The sequence below is a fragment of the Miscanthus floridulus genome, chromosome 2 (genome assembly GCF_019320115.1).
Source record: "Miscanthus floridulus cultivar M001 chromosome 2, ASM1932011v1, whole genome shotgun sequence".
Lineage (NCBI taxonomy): Eukaryota > Viridiplantae > Streptophyta > Magnoliopsida > Poales > Poaceae > Miscanthus > Miscanthus floridulus.
In genome coordinates, this window is record NC_089581.1 from 128,999,464 (window position 1) to 129,016,656 (window position 17,193).

Here is a 17,193-nt window from a genome sequence, read left to right on the forward strand (position 1 = left end):
CTCGTCGAGTTGTTGTCGTGGCCAAGCGCCGTCGCTTCCATGCACCGCTGCCCGCCATCCACGGGGCGGGGAGCACAAACAAGGGAGTGAGGAGCGGAGCCGCGGAGCCCTCGGCCTTGGAGGAGTAGAGGCGAAGGTGCGAAGTAGAGCGAGGAACCGCCCGCGCGAAGGAGCTTGGGGAGTCAGGGCAGAGTTCGGGGCACCGGGCACGTGACAAAAGGGAAGAATGCTCCGTGACTCCACATGACGGGAGGAGTGAGTACGGCCTACGGCGCGACCGCGCGGGCGGTGGGCGCGCGACTCTCGAGTCGCGACTCGCGTTCGCGAGTGCGGCGCGAGGAGGGAAGTCTAGGAGAGTGCAACACGGGGGTGGGGAGGGAAGGGAATGAAATTTAGGGTTAGGGGGATGAGGGCGTAGAGGGCTTTTACTAGGCCATCAGCGGGCCGCATCAGGCCTACTGGTATAAGTCGGGCCGTGTCGTACCAGCCCACGTGCCTAGGGTGCGGCCTAGGCATGGCCCTGTGCATCGGGCCATGTCGTGTTTGGGTGAAGCTAAAAACCGTGCTTCGGGCTATGCCGTCGGGCTGCGGGCTACATATATAGTCATACGTGGTTCTCCCCTTGCCAGTTGTCACGCAACTGTTCCTTCCTGTGAACAGGATCCCCTCTGAAAGCATCTAGGCCCCTAGTTGGATTTCGGTGATTAATGATAATACAAGATTACTATGACCAACATGTGTTTTGCAGAGGCAAATGAGCTAGGTCATGGTAATGGAGATCAATTGGGCAATCAAGGTGGTCATGCCCCTACGATGGAAATCGTTTTGGTTTTCAAAGGATGGACGACAAGGTTAAAGATGACTAGTTCTAAGTGTCAATCGGAGTTGGAGAGACACTTAGAGTAGTTTAGGACTTTGTTTTTCCTTTGACCGTACTATTAAGGAGGGTATGGATGGGTAGCTTGACCTAGGTGAGTCTAGTGAGTTAGGTGTGGTGCACACTTATTAAAACTAGCTCTAGGTAGCTCCTACGAATGTCTAAGATCCATTGGAGCAAACTTCATTCACATATGATCGAGAGTTGAAAGTGAATAGAGGGTTAAATGTTGACCGGACGCTGGCTCTGGTGTGACCCTGCCAGCATCTGATCAACACATTATCACTGGAATGCGGGTTGAACTGACCGGAGCATCCAGTCACCCCGCAGAAGCTCATAACGGTTTGTTTTTTTAGGCTGCCTTATAAATAGAAGCTCCACTCATGTGTGGAGTTACTTTTGCTCATTCCAACAGCTGAGCAACATGTTTGTGAGTGCCAAGAAGAGCAAGGTCCTAGTGAGGTGATTGAGATTTGAGAATCCAAGAGAGTAGCCTCATTAGTGAATCAAGAGTAGCAAAGTGTGCATCCATCTTCTCATTAGGCTTCGCATGGTCAAGTGAGAGTTTGTGCTTGTTACTCTTGGTGATCACCATCACCTAGATGGCTTGGTGGTGATTGGGAGTTTGGTGATCACCCGACGGAGCTTGTGGGTGACCTAACTCAAGTTATAAGCAGTTTTGGATGACTTGCCGTGACGGAGTGTCGAAGAATCAACCCGTAGAGAGCACTTGATCCTTGCACGGATCAAGGGGGAGCTACACCCTTGCACGGGTGCTCCAACGAGGACTAGTGGGGAGTGGTGACTCTCCGATACCTTGGCAAAACATCGCCGCATTCCTCTCTCTATTTGCTTTGAGCATTTACTTTGAGCAATTCAATACTTGTCTTTATATTCATAGAATTGCCATGCTAGAGTAAGATTAGAACATAGGTTGCAAGTCCTTTGTGTGTTAGAGTAATAGAAATACTTTTCTAGGCACAAGGGGTTAATTGGGCTAACCGTAGGATTTAATTAGTGCAAGAAAATTTAGAATTAGCCCAATTGACCCCCCCCCTCTTGGACATCTTGATCCTTTCAATTGGTATCAGAGCCTCGTGCTTATGTTTTTAAGCTTAACCGCTTAGAGCAAGATGTCTCACGGGGATGGACCTCCTCCTATCTTTGAGGGAGATAACTTTCCATATTGGAAAATCCGCATGGAGGCGTACTTAGAAGCTCTAGACGTTGGTATTCTTAGAGCCACCTCACAAGGCTTCTCAAAACCTCAGGATGCTACTAACCTACAAGGCGACAAGGTTAATTATGAAAAATGGAATGCAAAGGCTCACAACACCATCTTTAGAGGCCTTTGCAAAGATGTGTTCAACCACGTAAGGAACCACAAAGACGCCCATGCACTATGGTCGAATGTTTGTGCGCTCCATGAGGGAACCAAAAGTGAGCGTGAGGAACGCTATCATCTTGTGATTAAAAAGCTAAATTCATTTGAGATGCTTCCCAAAGAATATGCTAATGAGATGTATTCACATTTGAATGTTCTTGTAGAGGAAGTCAATGGGCTTGGACTTACTCAAATGTCACCATCCAATGTTGTGAGAAAGATCTTGAGTGTCCTCCCCATTGACAAATATGTGCATATTGTGATCGTGCTACATCAAGGTGATCTTTCTGCCGCTACACCAACATAAATCTTGGGAAAGATCAATGCTCATAAGATGTACATGCACATCATGCCATAAGATGGCTCATCCTCTACCAAGAAGAAAGAGAAGGACATAGCATTCAAAGCTAGCCAAGATAAGGGCAAAGCAAGACTTGAGTATGAGAGCTCGAATGATGAAGATAAAAATCTTGCTCTCATGGTAAAGAAAGCCACCAAGATGCTAAAGAAGCTAAACAAGAGTAGAATCAAGTTTGATGGTAAGAAGAAGTTCTTCACAAGCTCAAGAAGAAAGCCAATCTCTGAGATGGATTGCTATAATTATGGCAAACTTGGCCATCTCGCTCATCAATGCACAAAGCCCAAGAAAGACAAGTTCAAGAACAAGAACAAGGGCAAGAAAGATGACTCAAGCAATGAAGATGAAGATGAGAAGAAGAAGAACAAGCCATATAAGAAGAGAGATGGCAAAAAGAGGGACTTCTACAAGAAGAAGAAGAGTGGCAAGGCCTAGATCATCGGTGATTGGCTCACAGACATTGATTCATCTAGTAGATCATCCGATGATGATAGTGATAATGAGAAGGTGGCCGCCATTGCTATTGATCTTCCATCTTCACCGCCAACATCGCTATTATCCTCTATACACCTATGCCTTATGGCCAAGGGTGAACGCAAGGTATCAAATGATGATGATAGTAGTGATGATGAACATGCTAGTGATAATGATAGTGATAGCGATAGCGATGATGATGATTCACCTTCATATGATGATCTTGTCAAAATACTAAGAAAATACACTAAGATTATTAGAAAGAGTAGAGCTAAAAATGAAAAGCTTGATGCTAAAAATGATTCACTCTTAGCTAAATGTGATACATTAGAAAAGGCTAATGTTGAGCTCAAAGAAACAAATGATTCTATATCATCCAAACTCAAAGAGCTCAAATCTTCTAAGAAAGAGCTTAAAGATAAACATGATAAACTTGAGTGGGTGCACAATAAGCTCATCACTAGCCACAACAAGCTAAAAGATGAATACACTACTTTTAAGATCAATCATGATACTCTTGTTATTGCACAAGAATTTTTACCAAATGGGACACATGATGCTACTAACCATGTTGTTAAGATTGATATAGCTACATCATGTGATGATTTGATTGATGAGAGCATTGAGCAAGGATCTAGTGGCAAAGGCAAGCAAGTGGTTGAGTGCAATGACTATGATGAATATGTCAAGCTCAAGAACACAAATGAAAAGCTCAGAAAGATCTTGAAGAAATGAAAAGCCACAACACCATTGTGCTAGAAATTCATGATCATGACAAAGAGTTGATCCTTGAGAATGAGAAGCTCAAAGAAGAAAACAAGAAGCTCAAGGAAGAGAAAAAAGATGATGCTCTAAAGGAAGAAAATAAGAAGCTCATGTTGGAGAAAGAGTATCTCAAGATTGGGTTGAGCAAGTTTGCTAGAGGCAAGCACCTCCAAAGTGAGCTACTCATAAACACCGTCATGAAGATAGATAGAAGTGGCATTGGATATGTAGCAAGTGTAGAGAAGAAGAAGGCTCAAGTTCAACAACAACAATCAAAGCCAAAGAGATATTTTGAGTGTGGACAAGAAGGCCACTTTTCTCATGAGTGCAAAACTCTACCACCACAACCCTTGCCCAAGCATGCTAGACCCTTTGCCTTCAATGCTCATTACATGCTTAGAAAGGATTCTAATGGAAAGATGAAAGTCATGTTCTTAGGACCCCCTAACAAGAATAGGCCTAAGAAGATTTGGGTGGCTAAGTCACTTGTTGAGAAGGTGAAGGGCCCTCAACAAGTTTGGATTCCTAAAGCTTGAATCTCTTGTGTGTAGGTGAACTACAAGACCGGTGGAAGTCATTGGGTTATTGATAGTGGTTGCACTCAACATATGACCGGTGATCCTCGTATGTTCACCTTACTAGATGAAGAGGTAGATGAACAAGAGAAAATAACATTTGGAGATAACTCAAAGTGCAAAGTTAAAGGATTGGGCAAAGTGGCAATATCAAATGATCATTCCATTTCTAATGTACTATATGTTGCTTCATTGAGCTTCAACTTGCTATCCGTTGGACAATTATGTGATCTTGGCTTTTAATGCTTGTTCACCGAGAAGGAGGTTGTTGTATCCAAGGTAGATGATAATCAAGTAATATTCAATGGATTTAGATACAACAACTTATATCTAGTGGACTTCACCTTCAAAGATGCAAATTTGAAGACTTGCCTATTCACCAAAACAATACTTGGGTGGCTATGGCATAGAAGACTTGCTCATGTTGGGATGAGCTCACTCAAGAAGCTCATGAAGAATGATTTGGTGAGAGGGTTGAAGGATGTGAAGTTTGAAAAGGATAAGCTTTGTAGTGCATGTCAAGCCAGCAAGCAAGTTGCAAATACTTATCCAACCAAAGTTTTCATGTCAACCATAAGAGTGCTAAAACTCCTACACATGGATTTATTTGGACCAACAACATACAAGAGTTTGGGAGGGAATCTCTATTGTCTTGTGATTGTTGATGACTATTCAAGGTATATATGGGTATTCTTCCTTCATGACAAATCCAAAGTTACATCTTGCTTCAAGAAGTTTGCCAAGAGAGCTCAAAATGAATTTGAAGTGAAGCTCAAGAAGATAAGAAGTGACAACAGAAAAGAATTTGACAACACAAACATTGAAGCTTATTGTGATGAAGTTGAGATCAAGCATGAAGTCTCCGCAACTTATACTCCTCAACAAAATGATGTAGTTGAGAGAAAGAACCGGACTTTGATCACTCTTGCAAGGACAATGCTAGATGAGTACAACACCCTTGAAGCTCTATGGGTGGAAGCAATCAACACTGCATGCTATGCATCCAACTGCCTATTCCTTCAAAAGTTCCTTGGCAAGACACCTTATGAGTTGCGTAATGGGAAGAAGCCGGACGTCTCCTTCTTTAGGGTGTTTGGTTGCAAATGCTACATCTACAAGAAGCGACAACACCTAGGGAAGTTCCAAAGACTTTGTGATATTGGTTTTCTTGTTGGTTACTCATCAAAGTCCAAAGTATATAGAGTATTTAATCATGCCACTAGCTTGGTTGAAGAAACATATGATGTGGAATTTGATGAATCTAACGGCTCCTAAGGAGCATATGAGAATCTTGATGATGTAGGTGATGAACCATTGAGGGAGGCTATGAAGAACATTTCGATGGGAGTCATCAAGCCAAAAGATGATGAAGATGATGTATAAGTCATTGATCAACCTTCTTCATCAAGTGTGCCACAAGATGGTGAAAAAGATAGGAGAATAGAAAATAAAGATACCCATATCTCCCATGAGCAAATGGTGGTACAAGCATAAGATGTTGATGCTCCACAATCTCCTCCTCAAGTGGTCAATAGAAGAAATACACCTCTCCTACAAGATCATCCATAAGATCTCATCATAGGGAGTCCATCAAAGGGTGTAATGACTCGATCTCAAAAACTTGCTTCATTTATTGCTTATCACTCTTTTGTCTCTTTCTATGAGCCTACCAAGGTAGAAGAAGCTCTCAAAGATCTGGATTGGATCAATGCCATGCATGAGGAGTTGAACAACTTCACTCGCAATGAAGTTTGGACTCTTGAAGAGCGACCAAAAGGCGCAAGAGTCATTGGAACAAAGTGGGTGTTCCGCAATAAGCAAGATGATCAAGGTGTTGTTGTGAGGAACAAGGTAAGACTAGTTGCAAAGGGGTTCTCTCAAGTTGAAGGTTTGGATTTTGGAGAGACCTTTGCACCGGTTGCAAGATTAGAAGCCATCCATATCCTTCTTGTATATGCATCACATCATGAAATGAAACTATATCAAATGGATGTGAAAAGTGTATTTCTAAATGGCTTTATTAATGAACTAGTCTATGTTGATCAACCTCCTAGGTTTGAAGACCCTAGATATCCTAATCATGTTTATATGTTGTCTAAGGCACTATATCGGCTTAAGCAAGACCCAAGAACTTGGTACGAGCGCCTTCGGGACTTCCTCATTGAGAAGGGCTTCACCATTGGGAAGGTCGACACCACACTATTCACTAAGAAGCTTGATGGGCATATCTTCATTTGTCAAGTATATATTGATGATATCATCTTTGGATCATTAAATGAAGACTCATGCAAAGAATTTGGTGAATTGATGTTGAAGGAGTTCGAGATATCCATGATTGGTGAGCTTACATTCTTTCTTGGTTTTCAAGTCAAGCAAATGAAAGAAGGCATCTTCATCTCTCAAGAGAAATACACAAAAGATCTTCTCAAGAGATTCAAGATGGATGAATGTAAGCCAATTAAGACACCAATGCCTACCAATGGACATCTCGACCCAGATGAGAGAGATAACCCGGTTGATCAAACTCTCTACCGTTCCATGATTGATAGCTTGTTATATTTAACCACATCTAGGCCCAACATCATGTTTAGTGTGTGTATGTGTGCTAGATTTCAAGCTAATCCTAAGGAAACACATTTAATTGCCGTAAAAAAAATCCTTAGGTACCTTAAGCACACACCAAGCATTGGCCTTTGGTATCCCAAAGGAGCTATATTTGAATTAGTTGGCTATTCTGATTTAGATTATGCCGGTTGCAAAGTTGATAGAAAAAGCACATCCGGAGGGTGCCATTTGCTTGGTAGATCACTTGTGTCTTGGTCCTCCAAGAAACAAAATAGTGTGTCCTTGTCCACCGCCGAAGCGGAATACATTGCCTGGGTGCTTGTTGTGCACGAATTTTATACATGAAATAAACTTTGCTAGACTATGGTGTAGTTCTAGAAAAGGTACCTCTTTTGTGTGACAATGAAAGTGTGGTAAAACTTGCAAATAATCCGGTTCAACACTCTCGCACCAAGCACATAGATATCCGCCATCACTTTCTAAGAGATCATGTTGCTAAAAATGATATATCACTAGAAGGTGTAAGAACCGAAGATCAATTAGCGGATATCTTCACTAAACCGCTAGATGAGGCTACATTTTGTAGATTGCGGAATGAGCTCAATGTACTTGATTTTAGTAACTTCACTAAAAATTGAGCTTGTGTTGTCCCTTGCATTCATTGTAATATACAACATGTTTGATTTTTTATAATGCATATAGGGCTTGTCTAACATGGTTAAGATAACCACCAAAAAGCGTGTGAAGAAGCTTAACCTTGGATCAAACTTGACAAGCAACTAGATTTACTTACAAAGTATTGCATATGTATGGATGTTGTTTTGTTGTTTTGTTCAATTTGCCCTCTTATTGCCTATTTTCTTAAAAAGAATTATAGCCTAAGGCAAAATATTTTGAAAAATATGAGGGTTTGAGGGAGGTCACTCACATCAGTCCCAATTGATGTTTATTTGGATCTTATTCAAGTTGGAACTTGATTGGGAATAGGCGGCGTGGAGGATCATTGAAGATTTGCTGGAAAAGGACCACCGGACGCTGCATCGGATGCTGCTGTCCAGCGTCCGGTCAGTTCACAGGAGGTGAACAGAAGCTGAAGGAGTGACCAGACGCTGCGCTTATGCATCTAGTTAGGAAGGGATCCAGTGTCTGGTCGTTTGAAGGAGAAATAGGCTAAGCTAACTAGACCCTACTTGCGTACGGTCATGGACCACCGGACGCGTCCGGTCGTGATTCTAGAGGAATTGGACCTCTCTGGAATCGACCGGACGCTGGGTGGTAGCGTCCGGTCGCTACCACTGGAGCATCCGGTTTGTGGATCTCGTGTGACATCATGACTCTTCTTCCGTTTCCTTCTCTGTTACGCGTGGGGTCCTCATTTAACCAAAGCCATCTTGAGTTTTTCTTGACCTAACCCCGTACGCCGCTGAGACCGAGCCCTAGCCAGTGCCTCCACAGCTCCTCCGCACCTGCCACGACCGCGCACCACCGTCGGTTGCCCACGCTCGCCCCTGCTCCACGACCTCATGCCACTGTAGCCGCGTGCCTCTACAACCACGCCGCCGCAGCCGAGCCCGCTCCAAGCACCTCGCCACTCTATCTTCTATCGGCCGCGTGCACCATCGTTGGCTCCCGAGCATCGAGCACCCCAACGCAGAGACAGCGAGAGCAGCACAGTTGCTGAGGCTACAGAGCGTGTCAAGAGAGGAGGTGCTCGTAGTGGTGTTGTCATAGCAGATCATCTGGCACTAGACACGTAGGGCAGACTTAGGGAGATTGAGTGACTTCATGGTAGTCCACCTGGGACTATCATGATAGCAGGACATCGTCTGGCTATTGAGGAGCCTCAGCGTCAGGGGGAGTCTTAGCAGGAGCCACAGCAGCAGCCCCCACCAGCCAAGCCTTAGCCAGCTCAGGAGACTCAGGAGGGCCAGCAGGTCGAGGAGACTGAGCCAGCACCCTAGCTACACCGCTCTGGTCACACCAGTGCTACAGTTCCACCGAGGCCAGCTACACAGGGCAGGGTTCACGCCCACCACCTAGACCACAGGGTCTGCCTCCAGTGATACATCTTGACTTGAGGGCCGCTACGGCTAGGCAGGTTCGCCAACTGAGGTTTATTGAGTTTGACGTATGGTTCCCTCTGAGGAGGGATGAGAGAGCAGCAGAGGGTTTCTATACATCGCTCTAGGAGGATTTCTATAATGCTTATCTCAACAGTGAGGTAGTGTTCATATCTCAGCGGGTATGCAGTATAGAGTCTATTGTGGCAGTAGTCGGAGAGCACATCCGCCCCTACTTGTCATATTTGCCAGGGCTGACATATCTGATTGGCCAGACAGGAGTGTATATACCATCTTGGGTTCGACAGTTCTACGCATCGCTCTATGTTGACCCGCATCATAACTTCATACACTTTGCATTCAACGGCAGAGATTACAGGGTGATGAGTTTCAGGGCCTAGGAGATACTAAGGCTACAGGATCAGCCAGTGCCTCCGCAGCTCCTCCGCACCTCCCACGACCGCACGCCATCGCCGGTTGCCCATGCTCGCCCCTGCTCCGCGACCTCGCGCCACTGCAGCCACATGCCTCCGCAACCACGTCACCACAGCCGGGCCCGCTCCAAGCACCTCGCCACTCTATCTTCTCTCGACCGCGTGCGCCGCCATTGGCTCCCGAGCACCGAGCACCATCCTGTGCGCTAGCCCTGCCTCCTCATTAGTAAGGCCAAATCCTTGTTCTTAATTTGCTTTGCTTGTGACCTAGATCAATTTCCAAGCATTGATTTCAAATCATCTAGGGCCGCCGATTCATCGAAGTGGTTCGCAAACCCTAACCCTAGCTGGTTCTGAGGTTCCCCGCATGATGTCTCTTCTTTTCTTGGATCATGGATCATCAGGTAGCATGCCCGTCGCTTCAATTTTGTACCTACATTGCTTGCTTCCTAGGGTTTTTGCATCTATTAGATATATATTGTATTTATTTGTATATCCATCTATTCCATCGTGCAGCAAGTCAGTGCCGTTGAGGTTCTTGTAGCAGTTGTCAGACAACTCGGAGCCAAGCTCACAAGTACGGATCGAGGCCAAGCCTTGGGAGTGTCAGTTTGACAGTTGATCTTCATCAGCGGCAGTTCATCCTCTTGTTAGATCAGATGGCTCGCATGAAGAATGTTGGTGGTGGTCCAGGAGACGATGATCGGAGGCCCCCACCTCGCTAGCTTGCAGGATCAAAAGGCAAGGCAACGAAGCAGGTGACATCTAAGAAGTGCAAGTACCCCAACGTAGAGACAACAAGAGCAGTAGCAGTCGCTGAGGCCACAGAGCGTACTGAGAGAGGAGGTGCTCGCAGTGGTGTTGTCATAGCAGATCATCTGACACCAGATGCGCAGGGTAGACTTAGGGAGATTGAGTGACTTCATGGTAGTCCACCTAGGACTGTCATGATGGTAGGACGTCATCTGGCTATTGAGGAGCCTCAGTGTTAGGGGGAGTCTCAACAGGAGCCATAGCAGCAGCCCCCACCAGCCGAGCCTTAGCTAGCTTAGGAGACTTAGGAGGGCCAGCAGGCCGAGGAGACTAAGCCAGCACCCCAGCTACACCGCTCTAGTCACACTAGTGCTACAGTTCCACCGAGGCCAGCTACACAGCACAGGGGTTCACGCCCACCGCCTAGACCATAGGGTCCGCCTCTAGTGATACATCTTGACTTGAGGGCCGCTACGGCCAGGCAGGTTCACCAGCTGAGGTTTGTTGAGTTTGACGTGTGGTTCCCTCCGAGGAGGGATGAGAGAGCAGTAGAGGGTTTCTATACACCGCTCTAGGAGGATTTCTATAATGCTTATCTCAACAGTGGGGTAGTGTTCATATCTCAGTGGGTATGCAGTATAGAGTATATTATGGCAGCAGTTGGAGAGCGCATCCGCCCCTACTTGTCATATTTGCTAGGGCTGACAGATCTGATTGGCCGGATAGGAGTGTATGTACCATCTTGGGTTCGGCAGTTCTACGCATCGCTCTACGTTGACCCGCATCATAACTTCATACACTTTGCATTCAACGGCAGAGATTACAGGGTGATGAGTTTCAGGGCCCGAGAGATACTAAGGCTACAGGATCAGCCGGTCAGATTGCATGAGGTATACTATGGACAGCAGGAGCCTCCCAGGCGTCCTCATGGAGGGATGGTGCCCCCTATAGATCTTGTGCGCCATTGCTTCAAGGAGCCCTTTGGTAAGGGATCGAGGAGGAACCCCAGTGACCTAACTCCTATAGCTCGAGTACTAGAGGCTATTATCAGGAGGACACTACTTTCCAGGTTGGGATATAGAGAGAGTCTGACTCGCCTACAACTCTGGCTCCTAAATGCCCTGATGCAGTAGACCATGTTCGACATTTGGGACCTCCTTCTATTAGAGATGGAGGATACTATAGCTAAGGGCTTCAAGGGTCGCAGACATCTTCCATATGCACATTGGATTACATTCCTGATGCTCCAGTCTATGTAGGTTAGGACCCCAGAGATGGTTGCCGAGTACAGAGGTGCTACCATAGAGTTTCTAGCTTATAACATGGCACAGAGGATCAGGCACAGCACACCACAGGCACCCACTCAGCCCAGTCATCGTCCAGATGTTCCAAAGTTAGCAGCTCAGTAGGATGAGATCATTAGAGGCATAGCCGCTACTAAGGAGGAGCAGCTTGTGGCACAATAGGAGATGACCGAGTCCAGTGACAATTCAGATGATGACTATCAGCCAATTCCTCAGATGCCTCCACGTAGACATGATGTAGAGGCCGGTAGTTCTAGCTTAGCTCCACCTGCACCGCAGATAGACCCCACTCTGATTGCTATTCTTGAGCAGATGCAGCAGGATTAGGCACGATAGGCTTAGGAGACGGCTGCCAACTTCGCATAGTTTTAGGCTCCTCAGGACGAGTTCCAACGGCAGCAGCAGATCCTCCAGCAGCAGCAGCAGCAGATGCATCAGTAGCAGCTACTCATGCAACAGCAGCTTATGGGATTCATACAGCATGTAGTAACAGCACTTGGGGCCCCATAGCCACAGCCTTCGCCCCAGCTTGCTCAGCCTGCCACCACCACGACGACTCTAGCAGTATAGCCCAGTGGGCTTTAGAGTTAGGGATAGCCTCTAGCTCCGTTTGCTTCACCCATAGTTCAGGTGTCCCAGTGGTTGTCCTCACTAGTGGTAGCCCTGTAGTTCACACCATATCATACGGGCTTCTCATCGGATCAATCTTCCTCACTATTTGTGCCTGACACGTCAGTCTCTAGGAGTCTTGGAGCATCCTTCAGCGAGTTGACCAACATGCCTACACTGCCACATATGCATACCGCCGGTCCTTCTACAGCAGCCCTTGTCGCCATGACTACTTAGAGGCTCCCGTCGTCTGTCGCCTCTTCAGATCCTACGATAGACGTACCAGCAGCATCATAGGCCACACCTACCCCAGCTCAGACCCAGACCGCTTCAGAGACACTTCCAGTCATAGAGGGTTAGTCTGTACAGAGCTCAGGGTCAGATGATGATGGCGCCCAGTTTCATCTTGCTCCACGTACTTTAGCGCCTGGCTCATCCGCTGTAGCCCCGCTGACCGACCCTTAGGTTTTGGTGTTTGACGCCAAAGGGGGAGAGGGTTCGAGTATGTAGACTCAGGGGGAGCGACATTTAGGAGGAGCTAGTCATCTAGTATTATCTTATTATATATATTTGGAGTTTTATTTGTGTGATACACTATTACTATTATGCATTCGTGTGTTACTTTCATGCATATTATTATATCTATGTGATAGTGTTATCTACATAATTGCGATATATGACATGTGTGCTCTCTACTTTGTATTCATTGGTATGTCATATCACTTGTGTTATGCTCATTTGCTTTGCTTTCGTGTTTATACTCCGATGCAAATGAGCTTTATTACTTGTACTCTTGCTTAATTCATATCCTTTGAGTACATTATGTTGGCTTGGGTCATATAAGCTTGACTAACACTTTTGTTCTTATCGGCAAAAGCTTATATGAACCAAGTCCGTCAAAAACCTCACTCTTACACATACTCGAGGTGGTATTGTCATCAATCACCAAAAAGGGGGAGATTGAAAGCATCTAGGCCCCTAGTTGGATTTTGGTGATTAATGACAATAAAAGATTACTATGACTAACGTGTGTTTTGCAGAGACAAATGAGTTAGGTCATGGTAATGGAGATCAATTGGGCAATCAAGGTGGTCATGCCCCTACAATAGAAATCGTTTCGGTTTTCAAAGGATGAACGACAAGGTTAAGGATGACTAATTCTAAGTGTCAATCGGAGTTGGAGAGACACTTAGAGTAGTTTATTACTTTGTTTTTCCTTTGGCCGTACTATTAAGGGGGTATGGACGGGTAGCTTGACCTAGTTGAGTCTAGTGAGTTAGGTGTGGTGCACACTTATTAAAACTAGCTCTAGGTAGCTCCTACGAATGCCTAAGATCCATTGGAGCAAACTTCATTCACATATGATCGAGAGTTGTAAGTGAATGGAGAGTCAAATGTTGACTGGACGCTGGCTTCGGTGCGACCGGATGCTGGAGAGGTCAAGTGACCGGACGCTCAGAGGCAGCGTCCGGTCGACTCCAGTAAGGTTCTAGAGAAGGGAATATGCGACCAGACGCGTCCGATCAGTGCGACCAGATCCTGGGGGTTCAGCGTCCGGTCGAGTACAGTAAGATTCCAGTAAGGGTTTAATGCGATCGGACGCGTCTGGTCAGTGGTGATCGGACCCTGCCAGCGTCCGATCAACACATTATCACTGGAATGCGGGTTGAACTGACCGTAGCATCCGGTCAACATGACCGGAGCGTCCGGTCACCCCACAGAAGCTCATAACAGTTCGTTTTTTAGGCTGCCTTATAAATAGAAGCTCCACTCGTGTGTGGAGTTACTTTTGCTCATTCCAACAGCCGAGCAGCACGTTTGTGAGTGTCAAGAAGAGTAATATCCTAGTAAGGTGATTGAGATTTGAGAATCCAAGAGAGTAGCCTCATTAGTGAATCAAGAGTAGCAAAGTGTGCATCCATCTTCTCATTAGGCTTCGCGTGGTCAAGTGAGAGTTCGTGCTTGTTACTCTTGGTAATCGCCATCACCTAGACGGCTTAGTGGTGATTGAGAGTTTGGTGATCACCCGGCGGAGCTTGTGGGTGACCCAACTCAAGTTGTGAGCGGCTTTGGGTGATTCGCCGTGACTGAGTGTCGAAGAATCAACCCGTAGAGAGCACTTGATCCTTGCGCGGATCAAGGGGGAGCTACACCCTTGCGCGGGTGCTCCAACGAGGACTAGTGGGGAGTGGCGACTCTCCGATACCTCGGTAAAACATCGCCGCGTTCCTCTCTCTATTTACTTTGAGCATTTACTTTGAGCAATTCAATACTTGTCTTTACATCCATAGCATTGCCATGCTAGAGTAAGTTTGGAACATAGGTTGCAAGTCCTTTGTGTGTTAGAGTAATAGAAACAATTTTCTAGATACAAAGGGTTAATTGGACTAACCGTAGGATTTAATTATTGCAAGAAAATTTAGAATTAGCACAATTCATCCCCCCTTTAGGCATCTTGATCCTTTCACCCTCATCATCGTATCTAGCTCCGGGTCTGTTCGGCTGGTATTATCAGCCGGCTGAAACTGTTTTATTGTAATAGCTGATAAGCCGGCTGATAAGTTAAAGCGAACATGCCTCTGTTTGCGAGGATTCTAAGCAGTTCAGTCCCTTGGCACTGTATCCGAAGAAGTCGAAGCTGGTGAAATAGTTTTTTTTACCTTGGTACTTTCCAGTTTATTTTAGAGGTGATGTACAAAGATTAATTACTCGGAAGTTAACTTAAGATTTGTTTTGGGTGGAGAATTAGGGGGTGTTTGGTTTCATGGACTAAATTTTAGTCCATGTCACATCGAACGTTCGGATGCTATTTAAGAGAACTAAATATGAGTTAATTATAAAACTAATTACATAGATGGAGACTAATTTACGAGACGAATTTATTAAGCCTAATTAATCCGCCATTAGCACATTTGGACTGTAGCACCACATTGTCAAATCATGGACTAATTAGGCTTAAAAAATTCGTCTCGCAAATTAGCCACAATCTGTACAATTTGTTATTTTTTTCGTCTATATTTAATACTTCATGCATGTTCGGATACTAATAAAAAAACAAATTACATAATCCGTGGGTACTCCACGAGACGAATGTTTTAAACCTAATTAATCCATCATTAGCATATGTTTACTGTAGCAAAACATTGTCAGATCATGGCCTAATTAGGCTTAAAAGATTCGTTTCGCAAATTAGTCGTAAACTATGTAATTAGTTTTATAATTAGTCTATATTTAATACTCTGTACGTGTGTTCAAATATTCGATGAGACAGCGACTAAAATTTAGAAGGGGCAACCCCGAAATATAATTATGACCACTTTGATGCATGTCCGAGTCATCACCGCGTGCGGGCGACGTGAAAGTGGTCGGCGGCATTGTCGATCGTCACGTGGCCTCTCCTAAGCACAAGCAGAAATTAATAAAGAAAGAAACGTAGGACTAGCTACTCAATGCCAAAACAAACCTTGTTGAAACAAAGGCGAAAATCCTGATATAAACTTGCTCTATGATCCGGATCTACTTCCCCATCTGGTGCAGACATCCGTTTTATTTGTTCGTTTTCCTCATCAGTTTTTTTTTTTTGGGGGGGGGGGGGGGGGGGGGGGGGGATTTCCTCATCAGTTTTAGGTTTGAAGGGTGAATAATGTACAAAAATAAACCTTAAGCTAAATATATTGCTTCTGTTTAATTTGCTGTGAAGGAATTGGAGTATAAAACAATAATACATGTGTGTGGTCGATTTATGCAAGTGGCAAATTTGAGAATATATATTAGGAAAAGACAATGCTCGACTGTATGAACTTGGTTTAGAAATTAAGGACTTGGTACATTATTGGTAGTCACAAATAAATGGTCGGCCACATATGGTGAGGGTGTTTTATTAGGACATTATGGTGAGGGTGTTGATTTGCCCTCGAGGCATGATATAAGGTATCTTAAAAATTTTAGAACAAACTATGAGGTTTTAACTCTGAGAGATTTTGTGCTTACCATACTTTGAGCATGGTGATACATATTAATGACCAGGACTAAATTAGAGGACATTCGATAGAGATACACTAGCATCGCGGATGCATAGATTTCTATCATGGAAGTGTGTGTATGATCAAAATTGATACTTATAATTTAGAACAAGATTTGAATACTTCGATACCAATATATTAAAGGATGGAGGATTGGAGTAGCTCGTTTTTAGTCATATTGTTGGTTTATTAGGAAATATGATGCTCCCTCCATCTTTAAATACAGTGCATTATGATATTTATTAAATTTTGTACTGCGATATAAGGCATTCTATATGGTGCTTATGCTCAGATTTGGTAGAGTTTATTAAAAATAAAACTATAATTTAAGGAGAAAACTTTAATTAGGTTAATCTATAGTTATACATGTGTCATTTGGATATTCCCTAAATTGTCTTATAATAAAATTTAGTCAGATAAAACTACACGCAGAAGTATTTCTAAATTGTTTATTTAAAAAAACGTGCGTTAGTCATACATGTAGAATTGTATTTGAAAAAATACTCACATAATCTCACAAATTGAAGGATTTTCGTAACATGTTGTACAAAAAAGAATTAGTTGATTGATAAAGGTAGATCGTACAGAATCAAATGCGTCCGATATGAGCATACAGTAAGTATAGTAGTTTGCTGGTGTACAAAAGGGTACTCCGACACTCCGTACATGATGAAAGCGCCGACTCGTTCGTTGGTTCATCGTTGATCGTCATCGTCTTATATAAGGGGGTGTTTGTTCTTCGATCGCTCCTAAAATTCATGTCACATCGAATATTCGGATGCTAATTAGGAGGACTAAGCATGAGCTAATTATAAAACTAATTATATAGATTGAGGCTAATTCACAAGACGAATCTATTGAACCTAATTAATCCATCATTAGCATATGTTCACGGTTAGCATCATATTGTCAAATCGTGTACTAATTAGGCTTAATAGATTCGTCTCGTAAATTAGCCTCTATCTATGTAATTGGTTTTATAATTAATCTATATTTAATGTTTTTTATTAATA